Source organism: Dunckerocampus dactyliophorus, chromosome 15 (genome assembly GCF_027744805.1).
Source record: "Dunckerocampus dactyliophorus isolate RoL2022-P2 chromosome 15, RoL_Ddac_1.1, whole genome shotgun sequence".
Taxonomy (NCBI): domain Eukaryota; kingdom Metazoa; phylum Chordata; class Actinopteri; order Syngnathiformes; family Syngnathidae; genus Dunckerocampus; species Dunckerocampus dactyliophorus.
Genome location: NC_072833.1, coordinates 11,517,577 through 11,535,038, shown reverse-complemented (window position 1 = coordinate 11,535,038; position 17,462 = coordinate 11,517,577). Strand labels below are relative to the sequence as shown.

At 43.9% G+C, this 17,462-nt stretch overlaps 1 protein-coding gene across 1 annotated transcript in view; it reads right to left on the bottom strand.

The window, feature by feature from the left end:
- The window catches only part of fgf11a (fibroblast growth factor 11a), a 39,878-nt gene that overhangs the window by 16,871 nt on the left and 5,545 nt on the right, over positions 1-17,462 (bottom strand). The gene's annotated exons all lie outside the window — the stretch shown is intronic.

The following is a 17,462-nucleotide window of genomic DNA, read 5'->3' as shown; positions in this document are numbered from 1 at the left end:
CCACTTACGGAAAAATATTCAATTATTAAGTGCTGCATTACATTAAAAAACCCTGCACTGCTAAAACTACATCAATATTACAATGACATTTTCAAGTAACAGTACTGGATTCAACGGTCAAATGGAACTAGAGTAGCAAGTGCAAGTTTTGTCGCTGCAACGCATGCAATGAGTGAAACTTAAAGCGCACAACTTCAGGTGCAAGTACACTTACTGTGGATACCTATATCTTAGAAAATACCATTGTATTCCATGAGTTTATGTGATATTATGTAGTATTTTCATGTAATTAAGGGCTACTGCTGATTCCTTTTTTGCAATAGATGTTGAACTTAAATGCAAAGGACATGTTGACATCCAATGAAGGTTGTAACTTTCTTAGTGGAACTCAACAATGACTCAGCTCCTCCGCTCGCATCAGGCTTCCGTTTGCCTCAATTAGCCAATGAGACGTTTGACACATGAGCATTGTATTTGGCTTTTCCAACCACGAATGCAGGTCTAAGGGCGTGGAAGAAGACGTAGAAGAAACGTCAGCGTGCACAAGTGTTTCCGTGATCAACTTTTAATGAGGAACATCAAATATGGATGAGGACAGAGAAATACAGGGGCAGCTGGCAGTTTGCCCTCAGTCTGTGTGCGTGCGTGCGTGCGTGCGTCCGTGTGTGTGTGTGTGTGTGTGTGTGTGTGTGTGTGTGTGTGTGTGAGATTCCCTGACCCACATGCTGAATCAACATTGGTCTTATCGCATTTCTGGAAATCCTTTACCTTTAAAAAGTTTTACATAGCTTTTATTGAGGGGAATAACATCTCTGTTGTCCACAGCGACCTTGCTTCAAACGATTTAACATTCTGTGATGCTGGTGGACCAGCCAGGACATTTTTTTGTGTATAATAGACACCTTTTGACCACTATATCTGCAAAGTCTACTTGAAGGGAGGAGCTAAACAAGACCAGCAAAACAAAGCATACAATCTGATAAGTCTTTAAATTAAGATCAGTTGTGAATTAGTCAAAGAAATGCTTTCGTGGAATACCTCACGCTGACAAACAACGGGCTGCCGCCTCTGATTGGATGTGGCGGCCTCAGCTGCGATATTGACTTGCTGTAACCCATCGCAGATAAAAGTTCATCCAACCATGCAGGGCTGTCTGGACACAGAAGGTCTAACGTGGAGTGTGGTAATCTGTAACATCCTGAGCCTTAATCCCAAATTAAGCCTCAGACCACACAGCAGGCCATGTGCCGCTTAGCACATCTGCCTCCATGTGGCGGCAGGCGGTGCATTTTGCCCTTCAGAGTGACTCCGCCTCCTTGTGACAATGTTTGGTCATGATGCTGAGACTCAAAACATTTTGAGTACAGGGATGTCAAAATGTACTTTTTGAAGAAGAGACTGTTGAAATTTTCTTCTGCGGGAATAATAATATATACTTTATAATAATAATAATCATAATAGTAATAATAATAGCTAAAAAATAAAGTCTCTCCATATCTTTTAACGCTTATCCAAGGTCGGGTTGCGGGAGCAGCAGCCTAAGCAGGGAGGCCCAGACTTCCCTCTCCCCGGCCACTTCGTCCAGCTCTTCCCGGCGGATCCCGAGGCGTTCCCAGGCCAGTTGGGAGACATAGTCTCTCGCTTCCCCGAGGCCTTCTACCGGTCTGACTTGCCCTGAACACCTGCCCAGGGAGGCGTCCGGGAGGCATCCTGACCAGATGCCCAAGCCACATGATCTGACTCTTCTCAATGCGGAGGAGTAGCGATTCTACTCCAAGTGCTTCTCATCTTATCTCTAAGGGAGAACTCAGCCACCCGACGGAGAAAACTCATTTTGGCTGCTTGTATCTGCAAACTTGGCATTTTGGTCACTGCCAAAAACTCATGAGCATAGGTGAGGGTAGGAACGTAGATCGACCGGTAAATTGAGAGCTTTGCCTTTCGGCTCAGCTCTCTCTTCACCACAACGGACCGATGTAGAGTCCGCATCACTGCAGACGCTGCTCCAATTTGCCTGTCGATCTCGCGTTCCTTCCTTCCCTCACTCGTGAACAAGACCCCGAGGTACCTAAACTCCTCCACTTGGGGAAGGATCTCATCCCCGACCCACAGATGGCACTCCACCCTTTTCCGGGCGAGAACCATAGACTCGGACTTGAAGATGCTGATTCTCATCCCGGCCGCTTCACATTCAGCTGGTAATCGATTCAGTGAGAGTTGAAGCTCACGGCTCGATGAAGCCAGCAGGACCACATCATCTGCAAAAAGCAGAGACTCAGTCCTGCAGCCACCAAGCCGGAACCCCTCAACGCCCTGGCCGCGTCTAGAAATTCTGTCCATAAAAATAATGAATGGAATTGGTGACAAAGAGCAGCCCTGGCGGAGTCAAACCCTCACTGGAAACGGGTTGGACTCATTGCCGGAAATGCGAACCAAACACTGGTCACCGGTCATACAGGGAACAAACAGCCTGAATTAGCTGGTCCGATTAGCTGGTCCGGTACCCCATACTCCCCACAGAATTCCTCGAGGAACACGGTCGAATGCATTCTCCAAGTCCACAAACACATGTAGACTGGTTGGGCAAACTCCCATGCACCCTCAAGGACCCTGCTGAGAGTGTAGAGCTAGTCCACAGTTCCACGACCAGGACGAAAACCACACAGCTCCTCCTGAATCCGAGATTCAACTATCCTGTGGATCGTTCTCTCTAGAACCCCTGAAAAGACCTTACCAGGGAGGTAAGGAGTGAGGAGTGTGAATCACACATTGGCTCCAGAGGGGGGCCCCGGTGACCCGCGTCCGGCCAAGGGACAACGTGGTCCAATGGTTTGTTTCATCATAAGGGTCTATTGAGCCACTCTTTGTCTGGACCCTCACCTAGTACCTGTTTGTCATGGGTGACCCCACCAGGGGCATAAAAACCCCGGCAACTTAGCTCCTAGGATCATCGGGATACGCAAACTCCTCCATCATGATAAGGTGGTAGCTCAGGGAGGAGAAGTCTCTTTGATATTTTACTGAAAATAGATTGCAAATTGCCAATAATTGTGGGAAAATGGTGCCTGTTTGCCTGACACACAAGAAAAAGTCCTTTAAAAAAGGCTGACTGATCTGCTCATCCACACAAACTCATAACAGTAATTGCTTTTCGAACAAAATGTGCATGCATTCGGAGCCGCAGAACTGACGTCTTCTGCATCCTCCAGCGGCTCTGCAGAGGACGCCCCTTTCCATTTGTGCGTTCAGTATGCATATGGCAACACAACCTCCTCAGTCAGCCGATTGACACGTTGTTGTTTGCACTGGCTGACAGCTGGAAAGAAAGCGCAGTTGACTTTTGTCAAGCAATAACTCTCGGAGGCAGCTTTAATTTACACTTTGTGTAATGCTGTTGGATGCACAATGCTACATGTGTCCTGTTTATGTTCCATATTGCTTAAAAGTAAAGCTTAGCTGTGTGCCGTCTTAGTATGAACAGAATAAGATTTTCATTGCATGGTATAACTGCTGTTTTACCATGCACATGACAATAAAACTCTTGAATCTTGAATCTTGAATCTTTTGTCCTCGTCACCACAAAGGTCAATGTCGTTTACCATTAAAGCACTTTGGGCAAAGTCCTGCTTGACTGCAGCCGCACGTCACTTCCAACAACCACGTCCCAGTTTTTTTTCCCAGACTTAATAAGCTTGTTACTCCCCACTGACTCCAATATTGTCTCTCTCGTTCTCTCGCCCCGTGCACGACGGCCACCGGGCTATTAATCTGTGGATATACTGTACAGTATGGATTTTACAACCACGAGTATTTCAACTCTCAGCATTTATGGCATCCAATGGTAAACACTTGGTGGCAAAAAAGGTAATAACATCTCTTGTATTGGATGTGGAGCACATGGAAGGTGCTTCACAAATGCAAGCCGATTCATCCTCAGCCTTCACATTAAGGACGTTTCTAAATTACGTTAAAATTGAGGCGGGGTGGTGTTATTGGGGCGGCACTTTGAGTGACATAGAAAAATGGGTCGAATGCAAGGGAGGGCCTTTATGATAATGGCCACATTCACAAAGATTCATCAATCATTGCCAAAAAGCAACATTGGCTTGGTCGCTCGCAGGGCCGCACAGGAAGTGGAGGAGGTGGGAGACCTTCAAAACACAGTCCCCTCCTCTTTTCCCATTTCATCAGCTCCCTCCCTCCCCCTTTTGCTTTACACTTTTAGGATCAATAGGGATGAAAGTGATGAAGTGCAGTAACCACCAAAAGTTTAACAGCCTCGCAGCTTGTTTTCACGTAATGAATCATTAGACGGGCTGATATGAATTACATGAACGATACACAGTAAAGACACACACAAAATTAATTTGACCAAAGTGGTAGAGGAGAATACTGCTTAGTGGGAGACCTTGACATTTAGAAATATCTAAAAGAAATAAATGCAAGTGAAAAGAGGCTGTAAGGATATTGTTATGCATCTAATAGGATTACAATGATCACATTTACTCTCTTTTCTATTTCCATTTTATCTCCATCAGAAGAGGTGTTGGCAGGCACATTCAGCCATCTAAATGTGATGCAATTAATTGGAGCGATACTAGAGGGCAAACCGGCGGTGGTCTTTACCAACCGGAGCTCCTTGCAGCACAATAAGAGGATGCAGTGGTCGTGTCATAAGGAGTTTATCACTTTCCAGGGGAAAACACAAATTTGTCAAACAAAACCGCACGTGTCTTTCAACGGAAGGTTAAAGTAAAACCAGCAAGCACAGTTTGGATGTTAATTTGACTGTCTTATCTTTGTTTGCCTTTCCAAATTAGTATGTCTAATCCGAGGGATTGTTTACTTGAGACATTGTCTGATCAATCACTGAAATTGTTTGCAACCCCCAAAGGATTCAACTGCCAATATGACGTTGTGGCTCATGGTAAGGTCAAAATGTGACGGATTATGCTTGGATTAATGTCCTCAAAATTCAAATTCTTAAAGTTTCAGAAGATCATGACCGGCGAAAAGTTATTCATTTGGCATTAGACCATAGCTACCTTGCCCCTCTTGATTCAGATATCATTCCAAATTCAGCTTTTTGCTCAGATCAAAATCAAAAACCCTGAAAGTTGAACAACGCCGAGGTCACCCTGTGCTGTAAGAAGTAATGATTTAAAGCTTCAAAACAGAAAAAAAGCCTTAATGATCGAGTCTGAGGGACAAAAGAGGCCGTCAGAGAGGAAAAACGCAAGGGACCGCGTGTGCCGAGGAAGATAAGCAAAAGGATAAAGGCCAAGATGGAAAATAGGATGAGAGGGAGAAGACAAAAGGCATACATCAAGAGAGGAGTGATGGCGCCATCGGTGATGTGGGGAGGCGGGGGAAAGACTTGAGAGTTGTTATTTGCAAATACTCTGAGATGAGCTCTGAGTGCTTTCAAAAAGAATTGAAACATCACAGGCAGCTGTCTTAAAAGCACAACTATTAGCAAGCTTTTTTTTTTTTTTTACATGAACTGATTATCCTGAGGTTAAATGAACTAAGACACGACACCACAAATACTGTGTTAATAATAGGGTGGGGTACATTTTGAGTACTCTTCATGATCATCCCATTGTTAACTTAGCAAATGATCCACAGTTGGGCACAGTTTTGTTTTGTTTGTTTCCATTGTCAAAAGTGGTGAAGGTCACCAAAACTGCTGATCTGTACCATCCCACTTTTTGGCACCATGCTGTTGAGGTACCAGTTGCAGTAAAGTAGCAAAAGCGTGGAGTCAGACACACTGCATGTGATTGATTGATTTATAAGGGGAAGAAGACAAAAGGTACACTTTAAACTGTTTAATGAAGCGGATGCAACTATTGCTATTCTCCCCTTCTCCCTCTACTAGTCCACAGTGAGACACAGCTTCCAGCATCCCTCAATGGAGCATCCGTGCAGTATCTTTTGAGGGAGGAGATATGTTTAAATAGGAAAAAATGGTTTTTGAAGGTTGAACATGATTAGATAGGCACAGAATGGAGGGCGGGGAGAGGAAGATGATATCTAAGGACGGTAGCAGGGGGACACCAAGCCAAGGACGGGGGTGTGAAGGGCGATGAAGGACGTGGAGGTCCAAGAGGGAGGCTTTGATAAAAGTGAGTGAGTGAGCGGTGGAGGGGAGGGAAATCGATCACCTCGCTGTTGTAACACTCAAAGGAGTCAATGGACAGGAACCACAATTCCCACCCATGCACCTTTTTCTCTCTCCTTTCCTTTCTGTCATTTATCACCTCCCCAACCCCACCTCCTTTGGTACTCTCCGTCTTTCAGCTGTTTAATGCAGTGTTGTATGTCTCTTCTTCATGCTAAGTGCAGACTCCTATCAAGATGGATGGCAATATTCCCCCAAGAGCCATTAGGGGCAAATACAAACCAATTTTCTGTCTATAGATGCTCTCCAGATGACACTCAAACCATACAACGCCATCACTCACAGTCACAAGAGGAGGAGATGAATATCATAATAAGCATGCAGATGTAAATTGTGCATGTTTAGTTATGGCTGGCTGACTGACTAACTGAACTGTGTGCTAGGGCACAGCATCACCAGTGGACCTTTATTGTGAAACTGGAAATGCAACATGGCTTTGTTTTCATTGCATCTGTGATTTTATAGAAGCCCCAAATGAAAGATGTGTGTGTCCTCAATGTGTGTGCGTGTGTGTGTGTGTGTGGCTAACACTGGGACAAAGATGGATGAAGTGCAGCTAACCCTGCAAGGTACCTTTGCACCTTTGCATCGGTGACCTCTGACCCCCTATGCAACACCAACAGTGGCGGGGGCAGTTGCCCACTGTGCATTAGTTAATGACCACTTTCTGCAGAGACACATACACAAAAGTGTAGTTTTTATCTTATTGCCGAAGCGAGTGGGTGTGTGCGCACGCGCGCGCGTGTGTGTGCGTGTGTGTGTGTGTCAGAGCAGCCATTTGTACGTCTTCACAGTTCTGTGTTGTCATGATTATATTTGTACTTATTTCAAGTAGTGGTCTGTAAAGTGCCTAAATAAAACCTGTCATAGAAGCATGTGATATGATATGTGATGCGCCAATCTAATTCAATCTAATACCAAGGATGCGCTAATACCACGCTGATGGTGTCAGTCAAACTGAGCTCGTTATTATCATCGTGCAGGTGTACCTAATGTTTGGGCACGTGGGTGTGCAGCACCTCTCCTCCCCTTCCATGGCACAGTGCTGAGCCAGCACTTCTTCCTCCTTCCTGCCGCTCTCGCTCTCTGATTCTTTTGAATGCTCCCTCTGTCACAGCCTCTCTCAGAAGTCACAGCAGTGGAACATGGGGCACAATGCTAATCAGGCTGCACACGCGCACACACACCACACGAGACTAAAATGCCTTAACGAGTGTCAGGAGTCGTTAAAAAAGAAAAAAGTTTGCCATATTTTTCCCTCCTCCGCCTCTTCTTCTCTCCCAAATGAGGCAATTAAGAGACGCCTAACGAGAAGCTGCTGTTGTTTTTTTTTTGTTGTTGTTTGCTGCAGGTCATATCACTTTCATCACTTTCATTTGCAAAGTGAACAACACCGACTGCACGGCTCCGGCTGAGTGATGTACTGCAATACATCAGTCAAATATGAGGAAATGTCAGTCATGGTGTGCATGGAAGCATCTCATCCGCGCTCTCTCGAGTTAATTGCACATATCCACAAATGATCTATTGCTTGTCATTTGTATTAATTTGTCATTTCAGCTTTCCGTTCATCAAATTTTCATGTTTTAATGCACACTACATCACACTCATGATCCTCAGATTGTGGTGTCTTTTACTTGCCTAAAAAGTTGAATGCAAAACCAATCACACCCATCTTAAAAGGGACTTAAAGTGCGGTGAGTGCATTTTATTTGATGACATCAAAGTGTGGCTGAGTGAGTCTACAGCCGAAGAAAGTGACCACATAGGACGCACAGCAGGTGTGTGTTGCTGTCACCCCACGGATGACAGTATTAATTAGGCTCTGCATCAAGGTGGGACCACATCAGGAAACACCAGGAGAGCAACCTGAGGAGAACCACCACAGGCAATAGTGGCTCTTTGTGTTTTATCCGCCTCAAAACAATCTCTAACTTGCTTCTTTTTGTCTCCCCAATCTGTGCGTGCATGCCTGTGTAATCGTATCCTTTACACCATAGGCTCCCAATGCAATCTCATGCATCGCTACTCTTTAATTAAACTGATTTGCAGGGACTTTTCTCCTCAAGTCTGTCTCTACATTCAGTAATGCACTGCGTCTCCTCAGCCATGTTCTTGTTGACAGCTTCACAATCTCCCCAAAATGCCACACAGGTCACAAAGACTAATTATTTAGGTTTCTCTTTGAGAAAGAAACAGCTTTCAGTATGATGCAGTGCAGTAGCATATTGTAAAATGAATACACTCATGATCAAAGTCTTAAGACCAGTAGAAAAATTGCAAGAATTTACATTTTGCACTGTTGGATCTTAAGAGCGTTCTTAGTAGAGCTTCAAAATGCAAAAAGAAGAAATGAGAGTCAGACAAAAACAATTTTGAGTAAGCAATTTATCGCAAACAACCATTAAAGTGAAATAGGCTGTTCGTCAGCTGATCAAAAGTAAGACCATAGCTCAAAAAACCCTGAAAACGCTCTAAACTAGAAATACCATGTTCAAAAAAGGACTCAGCGATGACTAGACTATGTAGGCATCACTACATTTAGGAAGGACAAAGTCAATTTTGTTCTGTTTAGTTAACTCTTTTCTCTCCATCATGTCTCCCAAGTATAGAGCAGACTCTTATGATGGTTGTGGGTCAAAGAAAAGGGAAGTGAAAAGTTAATTAGACATTGAAGAAAGCTCAGAAAGTAGTGAAACATTAATCAACACTGACTGCATGCCCGGTCCAAGATGCTCTGACGCCACGGCCATCATGAAGGATGGGGATTGTATTTTTAAACATGTGAAAGGATATGCTCCTATGAAATGGACAGTGATAACTAAGCACTGTAGTAGTGTCATTATTGAGACTTCTTCCTCGCAATAGGCCTCTCTCCATTCCTTGCAACGCCCCTTAAAGTATGCAAGACAATCACAGAGACAAAACCCAAAGAAAGTTGCAAGTGGCTAGCATTTAATAAGAAAGGTATGAAACTCATAGCAAAAAATGAAGGTGTCGTCCATGTGGATATGTCTTCTCTTCCTCCTTTGCTGCTCGTTATCACCGTTCATCAACGTAAAAGTGACATGCAATGTTTTTTATGTCCCTTTCATTTGTCGTTTATATGCATTTCGAATTGTTTTCTGTATGTAATTGGATATACATTTTTTCTTATGGCAAAATATGTATTTGGTTTGGTGTGAGTCTGACCTTCCGGAACAGATGCGTGATGCCAACCGAAGATCTGTTAATTAATTTATGCAACTTAGTACAAAATGTTACATTTCACACATGCTGTACACACGTCACAACTCAATAGTCCATCACGTACAGTCGGTATCAATCTCTCCTCAAACTGTCCTCTCGACTCTCTGTGTGTGTTTCCCCGTGCGAGACACCGCACGCAAGCCTCGCTGCAGTGCAGCGCGCTCGGATGTCAATGCTGAGGCGCCCACTCCACGTCCCATCCTTGCCTGACATTAGCATTCCCCGGCTTCCCTCAATGACATTAATCTTACATGTATACTTCCGCAGGAAACCACAACATGACCCTGAGGGTGTGTGCGTGCGTGCAAATTCATATTTGAAGCTGCTGTGTCTCAAGCCTCACGTCACCTTGAGATGTGGAAGTAACATCACTTCCTGCTTATATAATAATGTAGAGCAGGTTCTGACGTCATTTTTCCAAAGAGCTTTAAAAGCAGCGTTGGTCAGACTGCACATTACATACAGTCACAAAGCAGAAAACCCCCACACCAAATTGATGTACACCTCTTTGGAGGTCTTGTATAGATACAATCCAAAATTTTAGGGTCAGTCAGGGAGCGTGTCCGTTTAATTCAACATACTGTACACACAATTCATGACTTTTCATAAGTGGATTTGCTTGGAGTCTTTCTCATACAAGAGAGCTTTTTCAGTATCTCCTTACGTCTCAGATCTTTACTTCATTCCTCCATTTTTGTCCTTATCAGGCCAGCTGTCTGTTTTACCCTCTTCCTTTGGCCAGCTGACTCCTTGTGTCTCTCTATCGCCGCCATCGCCTCCTCCTCCTCCTCACTATTTTAGAGCGGCTCCAAGCTCCTGCTTCCTCTTCACTATCAGCCCCGTCTCTCCAAGATGGATCTCCATTCCTTTCCACCTTCACAGTCACTACTGCCTGGTGTTTTTAAGGCCAGGAAAGTCACGACTGCAGGAACATTTGTACTGAGCCCCTGCAGGTCAAAGGGCCGCAATTCAGTTTGGTTCGATTTCCTTCTTGTACAATGCTGTGGTAAAAAAAAAACAAAATTCATATCCCGAATACAATAAATGAATGTATTTTATAGTCATTTATACAGTATATTATAAAATATGTAAATTAATGAATGCATTTTGTGCAGATGGCCAGAAGTTTGATTCCTGGCCAGGGCCCCAACACCCATTCATTGCATTGGAGACGAAAATGGGAGCGTTGCATCAAGAAGGGCATCTGGCGTGAAAAATAAGCCAAATCAAATCATGCGATTGACTAGCTGTGGAGACCCCTGATTGGGAAGCACCAAAGAAAAACAAACAAAAAAAGTAAATAAACAAATAAAAGACAGAATCAACACAGAAAATCATATTCATATATTTTATGTACTGTAATTTCTGGTGTATAAGCTGCTACTTTTTTCTAATGCTTTGAACCTTGGGGCTTGTACAGTGATGCGGCCAATTTATGGCTTAAAAACTACATTTTCCATGATGCTTAGAGTGCAACTCCAGGAAGTAGTGACATGGACGAGTGAAGTGGAAGCTAATATCAGCTAATATCAAGTCTTATGCAGCGATCTCTAACACATCTTAAGTAAGCCTGGTCAAGTGTAGACTTACTACAGTTTGTGTTTGGCCTACTCAGACCACCAACCTTGCGCTATCAACGAGTTTTGGAAAGGCTGAAGTGAACGAAAAGGATAGCTCAGGCTAAATGGCTAAGCAAGGAAGAGCGACAATGACAGAGAGAGACTGACAAAGTGTGTGATGAAGGAATTCTGAGGCTGTTCAGCTGTGATGCTTGTCAAGACGACTTAAGTGGCTTCCTAGGAGGAGGAGCACGGCCATGAATGACTTTTCTGGTAGGCTACTATTTAACAAGCCATACTCACTGTTGCCAACTTCTCAGTAAGAAAAGGAGCTATTGGCCGTCCTCCAAGTCGCTAGATGACGATGCTAATTTACATATTTTGCATATGATGCTGTAGGAAAAAAGCATAACCCCGTAGGAGAGACAAAAAAAGTGAGTAAAAGCACTGTAATCATGTTTAGAACTACAAATAAACTTGATTCTTAGTTTGTTCATTTAAGATGAACCATTGCTTCATAAAAACAAAATCATTTCAATATTTTATCTCGGCCAGCGCCTCTCAAAATTTAGACAGTGTAATAATTACATTCGGACTCGCCTCCAGCCACCTTTTATCTTGCACACATCGTTCTTCCATCACACTTTCTGACACACTGACAAGTAAGTGACCAAGTCCGAATTAGGATTGAGTGGAATGAGTAGTAATTAAATAAAGAAATGTCTACATTTTAGATCCCGCTCTGTAAAACAGGGGGAGATCCACCCCAGTGGCATCCCGCCTCGCGCATGCGTGGAGCTCCACTATGCTCTGTGTGGAGCTTGTGAGTGCTTTGGGGCGGGGCGGACCTCTCAGCTGCACCCACTGCTGCTCAGTGAGATCAGAAACTGCAGATTAATATGAGCTTTCACTTTTCAGTCCCCAAATACCAGAAAACTCTCCAGCGACGCCAGAAAACGTAGCTAGCTTTGTCGCTGCTTTGAGAAAATATGTCGCCAAGAGGGCTTGGAATGTCGCCAGATTTAGCGACAAAGTGGGCCTTGACGACACTCACTGTTTGGCACTGTTTAACGAGCCATTTTACAATGCACTTCGGCACTATTTGGAAAAAAAACATACATTTATTCAAAACAAAAAAAATCATTGTGTAACACCTTTCTGTGTACTAAGACGTGGACACCTCCGGCGTACAGACAGGTGCGGCCTATGTATGTACAAATCTTTCTCTTGAAATTTAGTGGGTGCGACTTACATCCCACATGCTCTCTATAGTCTGGAAATGACATTTTATGTCTCACATGCCGCTCCTCGTCCATAAGGCATGTCGTGATTGAGAGTGTGATGTGAATTTGCGATGAAAAATGGGCTGAATAACACCGCATAACATTGCCAGGTTTCATTATGACAATTTAATGCCCCACCTACACCCCCCACCTCCGCTTTGGCATGTCCTTAAGCAAATCATATGAAAGTCACTAAAGTTGAATATATATGTTAATATTTCCATTTATGTATGGGCTGTGAATCAAAGGAAAGAGTGTGGATGTGAAGGTTTTTTCTTCAGCTTCTGTCAGCCCCCCGTGACCTTTAGTGAATGTCAGCACCCGAGCGCTGGGGGCTGGCCTGTCACCTCCTACTTCAAAACGCCCAATAAAGCCGAAACGGTTTAAAAAATAATGATGATAAATATCTGAGAACGGCTGTCCTTCATGGCCCAATGTTCCCTATGGACTTTGCAGCATCTCCCTCTCTCTTTTGCCCTTTTGGTAGCTGCCTCCATTCTGCCGTCCGTCCATGCGCCTCGTAGTTTGATGTCAGGAGGGGATAAAAAAAACAAAGATGTTTTAACCAACTCGCGGGGCTTAAATCTTAAAAGACGAGTAGGATTTAGGAGAAATCACCCACCCGCTGTCTCTCTTGCAAGATCGTGGCAACTGTTTTGCAGGACGATGCAGCAACATATGTCATGTTGACATATTATCAAGTCGAAAGTGCAACATGAAACAAGAACAATTACAAACGTGACCTCAGCTAAATTTGTGTTACAAGCAACACAAACCTGATCTTCAACCTCAGCTGCCAAGTCTGGGAAAATCTAAAGTGTTCTTGCTCTGACAATTTGGCTTCTTTTTGACATTTATCTTGATGTTAATTAAGTCATTAGTTGGTGATATTATCACATTTTTTAAATATGTTGCAAGTGCTTTAACTTAAGCACCCTCACTAATGTAGAGCTTAATGAATGTCTCCCCCCCCCCACAGAGTCTAATTGCATGATGGATAATTTAATGGCCGAGGCCCCACTTTTGCAAGAAGTTCTGCTGAGTTTTCACTCTCGTCTGCACGCAGATGAACTTTTAAGCGAGCGCCTGGTAGATATTTTCAGAGCACGAGTGCATGTGTTTGTGTGTCTGTCTTAGACTTCGCAGACGGATGACGGAGTCTGCGAAGTGAAGGACGTGTCACGCACCCGTGTGCTGGCTGGTCACGGGGCAGGACTTAACGACGTGGAGAATTTAGTTGAATTTTGATTTTGGGTGTTTTAGTAGAAATTTGACATATTACTCTCCAGTTGCCGCCATGTTGAAACTGTTTCATTCCATTGCTTTTGATGCAAAATATAACATTTTATGGCAAAATGTATCATTCTTCAGCAAAATATGACGCAGAAATGATCCAAACCCAAAACAATGAGAACATGCAGCAGATTAAAAATGCTGCAATCACAAAACGCTGCAGGATGATAAACAGATGCAAAAGAAAAATTCTGCAAATGCCAAAAACACACACAACTCCCAAAAACAACCGCATGAGAGAAATGCTGCAAGTTCACGGACCAAAATAGAAGTTAACCAGGCTACCAGGGGCACCCGACCTGAAGGTTATCTGACTCTGAGCCAGTATCAGAGTCGTATGAACGAATCTGACTCTGAGCCAGTATCCGATCAAAGGGAAATGTAGCTCCATGTAGTTGAGTATGAACGACTCTGACTCTGAGCCAGTATCAGAGTCGTATGAAAGACTCTGACTCTGAGCCAGTATCAGAGTCGTATGAAAGACTCTGACTCTGAGCAAGTATCAGAGTCGTTCATACCCAACTACAGGGAGCTACATTTCCCTTTGATCGGAGGTGCTAATGGGAGGAGAGGATTAGACCACAACTCCTCCCAGTCTTAGTGTTAGGAACCAATAGGAGGAGGGTGTTGGCACACCAATTCCGCCCACTCTTACTGTATTTAAGGCCTAGGCTACCAGCACTTGTTAGTTCGCTGACGAAGCTCTTCGGATGAGGAGCGAAACGTCCGACACTTTCTTCACAGAAGTACAGATGACGTCTCAAGAAGCCTTTCCCTCGTAACTATAGGGGAGTTATTTCATGCCTAGAGGGCTCTAAAAATGGTAAAAACTGTATTTAGAAGATCACAAACAGGTTTTCTATGCTCTACAACTACAAAAATATTCTATTTATAAAGAAAGAATCCTAATTACATTTTCATGGTCAGGTCTGAAACAGATTAACTGCGATAAACGGGGATTACTGAATACAAAGACATTGTTGTTACTCACGTCCAAAACTAGATCTTTGGCGACTACCAAAAAATAGATGTTAAAGAACACACAACCTGTCACCCACACATCAAATACCGATGTTAAAATGTCCTCTCTGGGAAACAAACTCCAGGCTCGTCCCAATAATGTGTCTGTATTCATTGTATGCTTCTAATTTGATGTGCTTGTATTTGTTTTATACACAATACTCAATCAATGAATAGCATTAGATTACAATAACGTCTGTGTCCCTCCACCACCCCGGTCCGCCAGAGGCTTGTGGGAATGCGAGGCAGTCTGTGGGTTCAAAAACATTGGGGACCACTGTAGTGATGTGTGATACCACTGATTTTGTTTCTAATCCCACACTGACTCAAATTCAGGTATTGCCGAGGCGAAGGCGAATTGCAGGACAATGCGGAGGCAAAATGCATGCAAGTTTAAACACCGCTTTACTAAGGCGGAAGAAAAAGTAGTTCGCACCAACCTCGTATCAGCTATCCACACAGAAACGTTTTCAGGTCAAAACGACTAAGGGTTTTATGGTTTCAGCCTCTCACCCACACGGGCACAGCGTTCTGGGTGACCTGAAACGGTAGTTTTTGAAAATGGCAAAATCTGAAAACGTCGGCTAGTCGTTGCCGTGTGGACAGCTCTACACGAGAACGATTATGTCGCCGTCACGTGACCAGAAGTGAGCCTTGACGACAAGCCAGCATCATATCTGAATATTTTGTTGTCTTCCACTGCATAATTACTCGCAGAAATAATTCCACTTCTCGTAAGCAGAAGACGACGGACTTATGCACAGACGTTCTTTCTTCCTCTATGGTTTGGTGTGTCAAGTGGTTCCATCCGTGTGTGTGTTCACAGCGCCACACATAGGTGTGCCTTGGGTATTACGTTGTTTTCACTAAACGATCCGTTCCTGTCTGGATGCACCTATTTACTAAACAGGCACAGTGTGGACGTGACTTTTTTTCAATCTGCCAAAAAAAAAAAACAAACCACATATCAAGAACGTCCTCGTGTGGACAGGGCCTAAGACGAGATCTCAATCATTTATTTACTTTCAATTGTGTTCCTGTTAATGATGTACATGACCTCAAATGACTGAAGTATCAAAAGTATCGATATTTTGATTTGAGAATTGATTTTAGAGCATGAAGAGCTGGTATCGGAAGTATCAATATTTCACTCTCGATCCGCACATCACTAGACCGCTGCTGTAATACTGTAACATATTCCGTCTTAAGTCTTAAAAGACCCTCAGGTCGGCAACGCTGGTAACCTGGTGAACTTCTGTTTTGTTCTGTGAACTTGCAACATTGTTGTTTGAGTGTGTTGCTACAGGACTCTCCATTTTTGCATAGATATGCTTAATCCCAAGTAAAAGAATAGATATACAGTAGGTCGGAAATCAACACTGACACACTCTTGCCGCTTAAACATAGCCACAGGCGTTGGTGCATCATAGAGCTGAGCTATGCATGGACCCTGTCCAATTTCATCATCTGCTGTCCCCCTCGAAGTGCTTCACCACATTTCTACCCGAAAACAACATCATGTCACTTCTTTTTTTGGGGGGTGACCGGAAGGGACGTTCATGGCAAGAGCTCTGCTGTCGAAACTGGAGTTTTTAACTATTTTGGCGCTTTCCTGACCACATTTCGGGATCACAGTATTGCTGACACCATTGACTTGAAGTAGCACCAGCGAAAGATACAAATTCCTTTAAGTATACCAGTTCCAAGTGCCGACAGCCACTAGCTAGTCAAGCTAACTGGCAAACTGCTGAAGTTCAAAGCGGTAGCCTAGCAAAAAGCTAAATGATACGGGTGTGCAATCAGAAACAGGGTCATATATGCCGTTGAATGAGAAGGATTTGATATTACATTGCGTCTTGAAGAGCCTAATGAGCGATTGCAGGAAACTGTAGCACAAATACGGCAAGCTCTAAGAAGCCTGCACACACAGGTTGGAAATGTATAATCACAGAATAACAGCTTCAAGGAGAGCTTCTCTGAGATCCATGAGGAAAATAGAACACTGCGAAATGATATCAAGGAGCACGGTGCTCTAAAGGAAGAGAAAGAAGCAAAGGAAAAAAATAATTGAGCAAATGAGGAATAGAATTGATGCGATGGATCAGAATGCAGGAATGAACGATGTGATCCTGACGCTGCTCCGGGTTATACCCAGGTGAAATGCCAGGGCGATCGGGAACTGAGGAGAACAAGGAGGTGAATGTAGATATCGACACCATTGATACCTGCATGATTAGTGGTTAGCATGTTGGCCACACAGTCGGGACAGTGGGAAGATCTGGGTTTGGATCTCCGTTTGGGCGTCTCTGTGTGGGCTTTGCATGTTCTCCCCGTGCGTGATTGGGTTTTCTCCGGGTACTCTAAATTGTCCATTGGTATGAATGTGAGTGTGAATGGCTGTTTGTCTATATGTGCCCTGCGATTGGCTGCGACCAGTCCAGGGTTTACCTCCCCTCTGCCTCTCAGCTTGGATAGGCTCCAGCATACCCCCGCTACCCTAATGAGGACAAGCGGCATCGAAAATGGATGGATGGAAGTTTCTCAATAGTATTTCAAATCGGGGGGCGTAAAAAGATTTCTGTCCCCTTGCGGGGGCATGACAAAAGATAATTGAGGACCACTCATACAGTGTGACGCTATGCAGCCACTCTGTATGGACCTGCGCATGCTACATTATTCAGCGCGATGCGTGTACTCAGTTGGCAGGCGCACTTTAAGTGCAGAGATGTAAGTGTACATGTGTTGCACGTGTTCCACAGGGAAGGGACAACAAGACAGCATAGTCAAATAGGTGGAAGACTGATTCAAAAACAAAGGAAACGATGCATGGAGAGGATGTCTCTTTTTCACAACTTTCATTCGCGTTTTACAAAT